This window comes from Nesoenas mayeri (genome assembly GCF_963082525.1).
Source record: "Nesoenas mayeri genome assembly, chromosome: 1".
Taxonomy (NCBI): domain Eukaryota; kingdom Metazoa; phylum Chordata; class Aves; order Columbiformes; family Columbidae; genus Nesoenas; species Nesoenas mayeri.
In genome coordinates this window covers 84,502,513-84,516,527 of record NC_137541.1, presented here as the reverse complement: position 1 = coordinate 84,516,527, position 14,015 = coordinate 84,502,513, and the positions used below count along the sequence as shown (strand labels likewise).

At 43.7% G+C, this 14,015-nt stretch overlaps 1 protein-coding gene across 1 annotated transcript in view; it reads left to right on the top strand.

Annotated features, from left to right (window-relative positions):
• LOC308041734 (rap1 GTPase-activating protein 1-like) overlaps positions 1–14,015 on the top strand; it is a gene marked incomplete at both ends in the record, with an annotated part of 278,133 nt that overhangs the window by 135,325 nt on the left and 128,793 nt on the right. The gene's annotated exons all lie outside the window — the stretch shown is intronic.

Below are 14,015 nucleotides of genomic sequence, written 5' to 3'. Positions count from 1 at the left end.
TACTGAAATAGTATTGTTCATTAATTGTGAAGCCACAAATCAGGATTGTGATATAGGCATATTTCTAATGCAAAAAGAGTTCCAGCTGGTTCTAGAGCAATTTCTGCAGCCCATATTAAAAATGTCATCCCTGGCAGTATGTCAATCAATCCGCTCCTGGTTCTCCCCAGGGAGTAGTGTCACAGGAAATTTCTCTGTCACAAAAATGTTCAGCATGTTGCAGCTGGTCTTAAATAATAATTACAGATTCTAGACCGAATCAAACCCTTAGTCCATGTTGTGCTAAAACCAAGCTGGAAATAATGTAAAGGGAACACAGATTAATTCTTTTACAGTAGCGCTCTCTTTCCTCACATGCTGATTGCCAACACACCATTCTGCAGTGATTAGCTTGCAGTCCATGAAACTGCATTGTTCAGTTGGGCTTCTCTACCACGTGCAGGGACAATTACCCTTAGTTTTTCTGCTTTACTGTCCAGGTAGGCTTCCAAATAATCCTTCTTCCCATGGGACAGACTTAAAAGAATGAACCCCGCCTAAGTAACCACATAGCAAACCTCCTCAGGATCAGATGGCTTTCTGGGTTGCATCTGAAAAATCAAGCACTGTACTGTGTACACCCAAATCCTAGGAAAAGTTTTTTTGTGTTTTCCATCCTTAGACTCATCTGAGTAGGGACATCAAGCCAATCAAGCGCGGACCAGATGCTTCTCTTGTCATTGGTTACCTACTGAAGATACTGGCAAGACTTTTGGGGTGAAATGAGAGCCTTGGCTAAGAGGAGCATGAACTTACTTAGAGGACCTCAAGGACTGTGGAGAGACCAAGTGGCACCATGTAATGCTCCACTGGCAGTTCCAGGAGCAGGAGTCCTGGGAAAGGGACGTGTCCAGATAACTTCTATTGGAGCATTTTGGCTCTAGCCCATTCCCATTGCCCAGTTAGCAGCCATTGAAACAGCCTCTACTAGTGATGAGGGAAAGAGGCTGCTGCTGAGTGCCTCTCCTTCTCTTCCCCTCCCCTCTTCTCAGATGAGCCAGAAGAGAACAGCTTGGCCTGCAGAAGGCAAGAGCAAACAAACATCTTTCCACCTCTGTCTCTACTGTCTTTGGATGACATAGGTCAGTAGGTGAGGATGGAGAAACCTGCTGAGGAAGGATGCTGAGAAGGAGATACTTTGTAAAAATCTGGGCTCTAACTCACTTAAATTCATGTTATTGATTTGCTCTGCCAATAGAGAAGCATGTTGGTCTTCATTTCCTCCAAAATATATTTCCTAACCGCCTGAGGAAATACCTTTGGCCTATATTGGCCCTGTCTTTACTGTTCTCCCTGTTGCATGCTGGCATGTGATATGCCTGGGACTTTAGGTTTCATTACTGCTTGTAGGTCAAGACTGGCCACATTTTGCAGTGTTTCTGAAGGAATAAACATATTTAGTATCTTGAAGGTGTCTTATCTTTCTTGCCTCTCCTAGCTTTTTTGGGTTTCTTAACATTTTTAAGCACTCATCTCTCTCTTATTGGCTGATCTCTTCTGCAGGCAGTGAGTATTTCACCATAAATGTTAGGTTTACATGCACAGTGCACCTTCCACCATGTGAGCTTATCAGCCTCATGAACTGCTCTTTCTCCTAGATGACTGTAAGCAGTGGATCCCAAATTCTGAGCTGGGAGAAGCTGACCTAAAGGGTCCTTTTTGACAGATATGAAACATGGTATATATCATGGCTATCTCAGTGACCATGACATTTGAGAGAGTGGCAGTCAAGTGATCCAATAGATTTTGCTTTGAATGTTCCTATTGTAATGGCCTTGTGGGAGCTAAAAGTCTAGTGGGATGGACCTACAGGAGCCTGGCTACTGGCAGCTGTGCACATACAAAATCACCAGGAAGGGCATCCTCACCTAGGTATGTTCCTATCTGTAAGCAGGAGGACCTTTCTGACATGTCTATGCAAGAGCTTGACACTCAATCCTAATGGCTTGGCACTGAGACATCCTAAAATAATGCAGATCTCAGTAATTTGTTTGTGCCTTCCCATTGCTTCCTTGAATTTTCTTAGTTAATAATTCTATAATACTGGTTAATGTCTCTAAGTTTTCCTTACTCCTCCTGTTAAAACTGTCTGGAAACATAGCAGTAACAATTCATAAGCTCTATGACATGAAAAGTGTGCTTTTATAGCTTCCTTGTACTGTCTGGAATTTCACCAGACCAAACACAATAGGCTGAGAGTGGATGTGGGTGGCCGAGGCTGGGTAGTGCCTTGCCTTTATACTCAGTTTAACACCTCAACATGTTGTATTTAGGCTTCTAAAATCTCTAATCTCCAAAGTGAAGGCATCTGTTGATTTTAATGAATGTCTAGAGGTTAACAGTGCTTAAATGCAGGTGGTTTGACTCACTCTGCTTGAAGACACTTAGGTCTGTGACTTAAAAATTCAGTCTTGTCCTTTGATTATAGTTATCCAGCATGGAAACAAGAAGTGGTGTTTCTACTAAATGAAGTAGCAACTAGAAATTAAGGAATGCAAGCCAGTTCACCAGAATTGGAAAAACTAGCTGTGGATGAATAATTTCCTGTTGCTGACTACTGTATGATAAAGTTATGTCACAAAAAGTGCAAGCCTATGTGTAACAATAAGCCTGATAATGTTGAATGCTTACATTTCACAGAATGCTCAGGAGTCAGACTTCAGGATACTGCGTGATGCAGCCATTCTCACGTTCTTCATCCAGTGTAAGCAGTTGTTGTAGTAGTTTGAGGGAAAATGAAACATCTGAGGAAGAGGAGAATGACAGGGTGGGTGTATGAACTCTAACAGGCTACCCTCCCTGATTTTACCAAGTGCTTTATTAAAACACGTCTTCTTTGCCCTCTCCAGGAGCTGAGGTGCTCTCTTAAGGGCCTTCCAAAACAGGATTCAAAGGTTCAGACTATGTGGCTGGATGACAGTGACTGCACACCCAGTACTTCCAGCTCACCAGGTAAAAAAGAAAGAAAGAAAAACAGAAAAAATCCTCTGGTTATGCTTCTAGAAACATATGTGATGTTGAGCTACAATCATTTTGGAAAATTTTTCGTATGCCATCCTTGAGATTTAGGAAAGCATAGGTAGATAATAGGCTGAGAGAAATGGGAGAGAAGCCAGCATGCAAATCCTAATGGGGAATGGAGAATGGGAAGTGTGTTCCAGTAGCATGAATAAATATTGCTGTACACACTGCAGAAGGAGCTACAGTAGATTGCAAAGAATGAGTGTGTTCCTGTGTGAGTGTGTTCATGTGTTTCTATGGAGAGCATATATCTTTGTTGCTTTTCTGAATGCAGTACCCATAGTCCTTTATAAGCCATCCATGATCAAGAATAATTAACTGAAGAAACAACACAGTTAAGCTAAACCGAGAACAAAACACCTTGGGGCATGGAGAGGCACCTGAGTTTTGTCCTTTAGTGAGCTAAACAATAAATATTCAGCCACAGTAACATACTGTGGTAAAATCAGGCTGAACTGATTTTTTTACAAAGAAACCTAAGACATTTAGGATGCCCACTGTAAGACTGAATGTTACAATGAATGATTCTAGAATTCCTACCCATGTATACATTCTTGGATTCCCTGTTTCGCCATTCAGATGTGAGAGCAAAGTTACATTATGCTGCCAGAGCTGTTTTTCTGAGTTGACTTCAAAGCATTAACATGTCTCATAGGCTACAGTACACCACATGAGGCACAGGTGACTTTCCCACCAGCCTCAAGGCCAGGGTATAAATTCAGCTATAACCCTCCTTAACAGTTTCTTGAAAACACTTCTAGATCAGCTAATATGCACAGTTGTTTTAGTGTGTTTTTATTCAGTTACTTGGTCTATCAGTCACTACCTACAAACATGTATAATAATTAAATTTCAAAGTACTGTAGCTGGGATACATACAAAATGGAGAATAACCCTGGTACTGCAAATTCATGTTGTTTAAAGCCACAGTTTAGCAACAAATGGCAGTGATTTACCAGGTTTGTTTTTAAACCTCAGAGTTTTAACTTGCATTATGAACCTGGGAAAGGGGATAGTCTACCTTTGAAAAGCTTCTGAAACATAGTTGCACCTCGTCTGTCCCCTAGAAAATATTGGTATGATCACGTATAGTTCAAAAAGAAAATAACATTCCAGTGAAGGTCATAGTTTATCATCTTACTGCAGGGATCCCTCATTAGCTGAATTTTACAACTTTCTTAACTTTCCTGATTGATGGTGGATAAGTATGCCATCAAAGTAATTCATCTGGTCCTTCTGGCACCAGATCCTTAATTCAAACTCTTTTGATTTTCCTCTGATTCAAATAAAAGTTCTAATACAGATTTGCTCTTGCATTCATAAAATCCCAGAAACTATACTATTTATGAAATTGCGATATCTAATAATTTTAAATGATCCTTAGTGCATAGGATGGAGGATCACGTAAGACCAAACTAGAATGGCGTAAGAAAGAAGGCTGTTATGTTAGATGATTCCCGTTTTCTCTGTTCACTTGAGGTGTCATGATTGTTCTGTTGCACACAGGCACAACCAACACACACAAAGTGTCAGCAGACACATTCACTGGAGCACAACACCAGTGCAGATGCACACAGGAGACGAAATAAACACCCATGTGTGTGGAGAGAAAGAGGGACTCACATGCGGGTTGAGAAATGGCTGGATTCAGCAGGCGCTAAGGCACACAGAGACTTTCAGGGACACTGTCTCCACAAGCACTGGGTCAAGTCTGCAGGTATCCTAGACGTTGACAGTCGTGCCAGCACCTGTGACTGTGCAAAACTACCAGACGGTGACAGGAAAGACACTGCCTCTCACACAAGCACACAAGTGTTTGCCTTCAGCTATAGATCAGGGACAAGCTTGTGAAGAGATAATCTGCTGCACTTTCTTGTTATGACATGTTCTGTTCCGTTTCTCCTGTAGGTTGATTGCTAAGTGTCTTTCCTCGGGTGACTGTGAAGCATTTGCCATGGATGAGAAGTACCATGGCTCAGCGTTCAGTTCTGCCTATGTCTGTCGCTGATTCTTTCCTAGCAGAGCTCCCTTGCGTCTGTCCACATGAGAAATGCAGGACTTTACAACTGGAGAGATGCAGAAGCATTCCAACAAACACCACAGCTGTACACTCATTTAAGCTTAAACATGAATGGAACCCACAACCAGGCACACGCACGTGGACAGACGAGTATTTATAAGCACAACTTCATTCACACACAGTTTGATCCCAAAACAGGAGCATATCTGGGGGTACCCTCCAAATGTGAAGCCATGTGTACGTGTGTGCAGTGTCTCCATCTTAAACAGACGTGTTTACCCTCCAGCATGAAAGTGCGTTTCTCGTACGTCCTCCTGTAAGTAGAAGTGAGAAGGCGTGCTTGCAGAAGTGTGCATGAAAAGGTAGGTGCTTTTCTCTAGCTGCGTATGCGTGCACGTATGGGCGCATATACCTAGAAGCTTGTGGAAAGGCTTCTGCGTGTTTTTCGGTGAGGAATCCTATGTGTGTGTTAGTAACAGAACCAGTTTTACAAAATGTTCCTGAAATGATGAATCAGTTTTGTAAACTGTCCCTGAAAGGATGTTCAAGCATATCGTGTTCGAGTATACTCTTATCTTAACAACCTAGCTTTATCTTAGCCTAAATACGCATAGAGTGAGGAGAAGTACACGCAGTATCTCCGAAGGTTGAGCAAGTCAGCAGTTATCTAGCTATAGAAGTAGCTCGCCTGTGCAGTACCCAAAGGTGAAAGGGACAGAAGTGACGAAGACTACTTACTTCATCCTGAAGACCCCCTGAAAGACCACCAGAGGACACTGCACATGATCAAAATAGTTCCAAGATGTTGCAATCGATGTTGCAATCAATGTTGAGTAACCGTTACGTATCTTAATGAATATACGAATATGTATGTGAATGGACTGTATAAATACTGTGTAACATAAACTGAGCAGGGAAGCCAGCTTTGGGTGCGAACCCCTGGTTTCCCAGCGCTGAAATAAAGCACCGCATATAACTACGCCTGTGGTTATGTGTCCTTATTGCTAACGTTTTGGCGACCCAGGCGGGACCTCGTGGGCTGCTGAGGTGGGTCACGTCTCGATCCTGCTCCGGCTAGCACCGAGGTATTCTTGGGGAGTGCATCGGATGCGACTGACCCTCTGCTGCTCATGACGGACCTCTGACTGGTAAGAAGGTGCTTTATCTGGATTATTGGCTACCCACCTGGTCTGGTTTTGGTCTGGTAGCCTGCTGGTCAGGCATCTGGTAGCCTGCCGGTCAGACGCAGCGAAAGCCACGCTCGGTTGGGCAGGGAGCTCCCGGGGTATTGCCTAGGCAGCCGTCCATCAGACAGAGGGAAACCTCTGTGGGCTCGGCATCTGGTCTGGTCTGGTTATTTGTGCCGCAGGCTCGGCATCTGGTCTGGTTTGGTAATTTGTGCGCACCTGGTCTGGTTATTAGTGCTGCTCAGCACCTGGTCTGTAGTTCTGGTGATTTAATCTGTATTTACTGTTGAAACTGGTGATTTGATCCGTGTTTACTGTTGTTCTGGTAAAGTTACCTGTGTTATCTTTCTGTGTTAGTTATCTATATCCTTCTGTGTTGATACGTGCAATACAAAGATGTCACCATTAGATTGCCTGTTGAAACATTGGAAGGAGGGTGGATTCGGACAATCAATGAGTAAAAAGAAATTAACTGAATATTGTACTCGCCGGTGGCCTGAATATGACCTGCCTAATGAAGTACAGTGGCCACCAGAAAGCACGTGTATGGCTATAGAAAACAGTAGCAGTAACGCTTTAGAATTGGATCTGCCGTGTCTTGATGTTGCACCTTCGGAAACAGAACCCTCTGCACCTAAACCCCTTAAACCCTTGGCACCCGTGCGTTTTACTGGAAGTGATACCGATTCCAGTGATGATGAGGGGGCAGCAAGCGGTGTAAAAGGAGTAACAACACCACCAATATCCCACAAGACTAGGAACAGACAAAAGGAAGCCCAAAAGGGGGGTGGACCATCAAAGGTCATAGCACCCCTAAGACAGGCGGTAGGATTGGGGGGGAGAACCAATTTATGTAAAAGTTCCATTCTCAGCGGGAGATTTAATGATCTGGAAACAATCAGCTTTTCCTTACTGAGAAAACCCAGACAAGGTTGCAAGGGTAATTAAAATGATAATTAAAATGCAGAATCCTCATTGGGACAATTTGCATGTGATTCTTGATGCATTAATGGACTCTACAGAAAAAGATATGGTTATACGGGTAGCAAAAGATAAAGTAAGGGAGGATATTCAGAATGGGACAGTGGGCGGTAATGTTGATGAAAATTTTCCAAAGGAGGATCCCCAATGGGATTATAATACTGGAGGCGGTTTATGTCGCCTCCGGAGGTATCAGGACTGGTTATTATTCGGCGTTCAGACTGCTATACCAAAACAAATGAATTGGTCAAAATTGTGTAGTGTTAAGCAGGAAAAGAACGAATCCCCTTCAGCCTTTTTAGAAAGATTAAAGGAAACTGCAAAAAGATATACAGATTTAGATACTGAAACAGAACAAGCAAGGGCTCAGTTAGCTTTAATTTTCTTAGGACAGTCTCAAGATGATATTCGAAAGAAATTACAGAAACTGGAGGGGGCACAATTACGAGATCTGGATGTTATGTTAGAAACAGCCTGGAAAGTTAATAATAAGAGAGAAAAGGAACAGTCAAGGCATTATCAGCAAGACCTGTTGTCCAAGGACAAGGTGGGGGAGTAGGAACAGGAGTCCGTGGTAGATGAATTAGAAACGGTCAAGGGCGTGGTTTTCGGAATGTTCAGGGAATTCCTTTGGGACCTGTTGTAAAGCTTGGTTCAAATCAATGTGCTTATTGTAAGCAGCAAGGACACTGGAAAAACGAATGCCCAAACTGTCCCGGTTCCATGAGTTGGGTACCAAATGCAGTAGGAAATGCAGTACAAACTATGGTGCTGGGGGAGTATAGTAATGACAGCTGACTATATGAAAGCACAAAAATGGATACCCAGAATAAGGAGCCCTTAGTGACGTTACAAGTGGGAGACCAGGATGTGAGATTTTTTGTGGACACAGGGGCTACCTATTCTGTGCTAAATTCCTTACAGGGAACAGTAGGTCATAAAACGACAACGATTGTTGGTGCCACAGGGAAGGAAGAAGTACGGCCATTCCTACAACCCTTAGATTTGTGTTTTGGAGGAAAGGAATTAACCCACAAGTTCTTATATGTTCCAGACTGTCCAGTTTCCCTTTTAGGACGGGATTTATTGACCACATTGGATGCCGTAATAACATTTGAGGATGGAAACCTGGTAATGAAAATTCCAGAATCTAAGGTAGGACAAATTCTGTTATTAAAAGAAAACCTGGTAGTGAAAATACCACAAGCAGTGGAGGAGGCTGTGATGGACTGACATACCTGGGAAATCAAAACCAGCCCAGCCTGTAAAAGTGGAACTGAAGGAAGATGCCAAGCCAGTACAGTTGAGGCAGTACCCACTGAAATTAGAAGCTAGGTTAGGCATAGTACCTCTAATTGAAAAATTCTTGAAATATGGTATTCTAGAGGAATGTGAATCAGAATATAATACTCCAATTTTTCCAGTAAAGAAACCTGATGGTAGTTATCAATTAGTCCAAGATTTGCGGGCTGTAAACCAGATCACTAAGGACATTTATCCGGTAGTTGCAAATCCATATACCTTGTTAACATCTGTGAAAGAGATATATAAATGGTTTACTGTACTTGATTTAAAAGGTGCCTTCTTCTGCATCTCCCTTGACCATGAAAGCAAAAATTCCCATTGCCTTTGAATGGGAAAATCCACACAATGGGAGGAAAACTCAATTAACCTGGACACGCCTTCCACAAGGATTCAAGAATTGCCCAACCATCTTTGGAAATCAACTAGCCAAGGAACTCGAGGAATGGACTACAAAAGGTCATATCATGATCCCTCGACAATGGTATTTGTTGCTACAATATGTAGATGATATTCTGATTGCGACTATGGGAAAAAGGATAGAAGTGTTTGTATCCCATATGGTGACAACAGTATTGGAACAAAAGGGGGGCCATTGGCTTTCCTCAAGCAGAATGATGAAATACCAGGTAATTCTGACAGAACAAGATGATGTTGTTCTAAAAACTACTAACCTAATGAATCCTGCGGAGTTTTTGGGTGCAGGTACTGAAGAAGGAGATCTGGAACATGATTGTGTGGAAGTCATCGAATACACCCATGCAAGTCGTCCTGATTTGAGAGACACCCCGCTGGCAGAAACTGACTGGGAACTCTTTACTGATGGCAGTAGCTTTGTGGAAAGTGGAGTACGGTATGCAGGATATGCGATCACTACTGTCAAGACAGCAATTGAGGCCAAACCCTTACCACCAAACACCTCAGCACAAAAAGCGGAATTAATCGCCTTGACTAGGGCATTGGAACTCAGTGAGAACAAGAAAGGTAACATATGGACTGACTCAAAATATGCTTTCGGAGTTGTTCATGTGCATGGAGCCTTTGGAAAGAGTGGGGACTGCTCTCTTCACAAGGAACAAACATTAAATACCAGAAGGAAATACTGAACTTGATTAATGCCATTCAGAAACCATCACAAGTTGCTATAATGCACTGTAAAGCTCATCAAAGTGGAACATTGAAAATTATTGGGGGAAATCAGCTTGCTGATCAAACAGCTCCGTCGGTGGCACGGCAAGTGAGAACAATGGTGGGTCTTGTCTCCCAGAAGGTAACAGCAATTGATTTATTACCTTCAGAGCCACCTAAATATTCCATAGAAGATGAAAAACTTGTAAGTCTAGTAAGAGCCAGCAAGAATAATTCTGGGTGGTATGTAACCACCAATGGACAAGTTGTGGTGCCAAGCACTATTATGAGAGGAATACTTCAGACAGAACACCAGAAGTGTCACTGGGGTGCAGAAGCATTGGTAACTTATCTAAGGAAACAAATTATCTCGGTCCAGATGTTAACAATGGCAAAGTCTATTACAGCTAAGTGTGAAATTTGCTTGAAAAATAATCCTCTAGTAAAAAGAAAAATAGAAATGGGGAAAATTAAGACAGGCGTGCAACCCAGGGATTATTGGCAAATAGATTACACGGAACTCCCCAGAACTCGTGGATGTAGATATCTACTCGTTGTGGTGTATACCTTTTCTGGATGGCCAGAAGCCTTCCCTTGTCACACCAACCAAGCAAAAGAAACTGTGAAATGGTTATTAAAAGAAATAATCCCTAGATTTGGGGTACCAATAGGAATATCATCCGATAGGGGGCCCCATTTTGTGGCACAACTGATAAAGGAGGTTAGCAGATGTTAGGGATTCATTGGCATCTGCATACTCCCGGGAGGTTTTCTCGGTAAGGACCAGCTGATTGTTTCCAGGGTTTAAGGTGTTTAGGTGCAGAGGGTTCTGTTTCCGAAGGTGCAAGACACGGCACATCCAATTCTAAAGCGTTACTGCTACTGTTTTCTATAGCCATACACGTGCCCTCCGGTGGCCACTGTACTTCATTAGGCAGGTCATATTCAGGCCACCGGCGAGTACAATATTCAGTTAATTTCTTTTTACTCATTGATTGTCCGAATCCACCCTCCTTCCAATGTTTCAACAGGCAATCTAATGGTGACATCTTTGTATTGCACGTATCAACACAGAAGGATATAGATAACTAACGCAGAAAGATAACACAGGTAACTTTACCAGAACAACAGTAAACACGGATCAAATCACCAGTTTCAACAGTAAATACAGATTAAATCACCAGAACTACAGACCAGGTGCTGAGCAGCACTAATAACCAGACCAGGTGCGCACAAATTACCAAACCAGACCAGATGCCGAGCCTGCGGCACAAATAACCAGACCAGACCAGATGCCGAGCCCGCAGAGGTTTCCCTCTGTCTGACGGACGGCTGCCTAGGCAATACTCCGGGAGCTCCCTGCCCAACCGAGCGTGGCTTTCGCTGCGTCTGACCGGCGGGCTACCAGATGCCTGACCAGCAGACTACCAGACCAAAACCAGACCAGGTGGGTAGCCAATAATCCAGATAAAACACCTTCTTACCAGTCAGAGGTCCGTCATGAGCAGCAGAGGGTCAGTCGCATCCGATGCACTCCCCAAGAATACCTCGGTGCTAGCCGGAGCAGGATCGAGACGTGACCCACCTCAGCAGCCCACGAGGTCCCGCCTGGGTCGCCAAAATGTTAGCAATAAGGACACATAACCACAGGCGTAGTTATATGCGGTGCTTTATTTCAGCGCTGGGAAACCAGGGGTTCGCACCCAAAGCTGGCTTCCCTGCTCAGTTTATGTTACACAGTATTTATACAGTCCATTCACATACATATTCGTATATTCATTAAGATACGTAACGGTTACTCAACATTGATTGCAACATCGATTGCAACATCTTGGAACTATTTTGATCATGTGCAGTGTCCTCTGGTGGTCTTTCAGGGGGTCTTCAGGATGAAGTAAGTAGTCTTCATCACTTCTGTCCCTTTCACCTTTGGGTACTGCACAGGCGAGCTACTTCTATAGCTAGATAACTGCTGACTTGCTCAACCTCCGGAGATACTGCATGTACTTCTCCTCACTCTATGCGTATTTAGGCTAAGATAAAGCTAGGTTGTTAAGATAAGAGTATACTCGAACACGATATGCTTGAACATCCTTTCAGGGACATTTTGTAAAAATGGTTCTGTTACTAACACACACATAGGATTCCTCACCGAAAAACACGCAGAAGCCTTTCCACAAGCATCTAGGTATATGCGCCCATACGTGCACGCATACCCAGCTAGAGAAAAGTACCTACCTTTTCATGCACACTTCTGCAAGCACACCCTCTCACTTCTACTTACAGGAGGACGTACGAGAAACGCACTTTCATGCTGGAGGGTAAACACGTCTGTTTAAGATGGAGACACTGCACACACGTACACATGCCTTCACATTTGGAGGGTACCCCCAGATATGCTCCTGTTTTGGGATCAAACTGTGTGTGAATGAAGTTGTGCTTATAAATACTCGTCTGTCCACGTGTGTGTGCCTGGTTGTGGATTCCATTCATGTTTAAGCTTAAATGAGTGTACAGCTGTGGTGTTTGTTGGAACGCTTCTGCATCTCTCCAGTTGTACAGTCCTGCATTTCTCATGTGGACAGACGCAAGGGAGCTCTGCTAGGAAAGAATCAGCGACAGACATAGGCAGAACTGAACGCTGAGCCATGGTAATTCTCATCCATGGCAAATGCTTCACAGTCACCCGAGGAAAGACACTTAGCAATCAACCTACAGGAGAAACGGAACAGAACATGTCATAACAAGAAAGTGCAGCAGAGCGTCTCTTCACAAGCTTGTCCCTGATCTATAGCTGAAGGCAAACACTTGTGTGCTTATGTGAGAGGCAGTGTCTTTCCTGTCACCGTCTGGTAGTTTTGCACAGTCACAGGTGCTGGCACGACTGTCAACGTCTAGGATACCTGCAGACTTGACCCAGTGCTTGTGGAGACAGTGTCCCTGAAAGTCTCTGTGTGCCTTAGCGCCTGCTGAATCCAGCCATTTCTCAACCCGCATGTGAGTCCCTCTTTCTCTCCACACACATGGGTGTTTATTTCGTCTCCTGTGCGCATCTGCACTGGTGTTGTGCTCCAGTGAATGTGTCTGCTGACACTTTGTGTGTGTTGGTTGTGCCTGTGTGCAACAGAACAATCATGACACCTCAAGTGAACAGAGAAAACCGGAATCATCTAGGTGAGGAGACAAAGGCAGAACAAGGCATGATTGAAATGTGTTTATGTAGACGCTTTCCCTGTGCTGACTTTTCACAGTTATACCAGAAAAAAATCCGAGAGGTAGCCCTACCCGAGAAACGCTTCCAAAGAGGTCATTTAGCGAAAGAACAGCAGAGCCTGTGTGATATGACTGCACGTGTAGCCATTCGTGTATCAAACGTCTGCATAGAAATTTGTCAGTCTGCACAGACATAGACGTGCTTGTACTTTTATACACGACGGTAGTGGTGCATAATTTTGAACGGAGTCCCGTGTTTGTACACGCTTGTGAGACGGTCCGATGGGGTGTACAGGCTCGTGCGTTTATTTGGAGTCTTATTTATACAAGAGCTGAAGCATGTGCACAAGTGTGAGTGTTTGGGGAAGAGTTTCTGCATATATGGAGCTGACCTCTCCCCTGCTTGCGTGTGGACACAGAAGCGATAGGAATGGAAGCTGCTGAAGCAATATAGACTGTGGACAAGGTACAAAGGACTTACCCATCCTCAAGCAATGCCATGATACCTGCTCTCTAACCACCTGCAGAACGAAGGGATATTTTTCAAATTTTAGATCCTCCAGCACGAGGACGTGCGGATAGAAGATTAAGTTGTATAGAAGCATGGTTCTTAGCTTATATTTGACTAGAAAGTAATAGATCTACTGGATGTAAGGAACTAATAATTTTCTTCGTGTAAGTGTGTACCAGTTGCGCTTCAGAGGAGAACTGCCAGCGTGGAGAGGTAGATCATCAGACAGATAAAAAGACTCACAGAATTTACGCCGAAACCGACTGCATGTCCTGCAATTGACGCTAGATAACAGCAAAGACTGTGAAATAATCAGTAGCCTGCTTTTAGGCCATTCTTTCTCCTGTAGACGCTTGGTATGTGAAAAATTGCCCCAAATTGTTATGAATATGCAAGAATTGGAGCCTACTGCTTTCCCTTTTCTTTTCCGCATGCACACATAGGCTCCCTCACCGAAACACAGGCAGAAAGAAGCCTTTCCACAAACACACAGATGTGTGCAAAAGCTACCGCCTGCGTGCTCACGCAGCTACGGAAAAGCACCTACCTGTTCCCACAGTGATATAGAATGTTTCCAAATAGGTCATTTAGCCAAAGAAGAGCGGAACGTGGT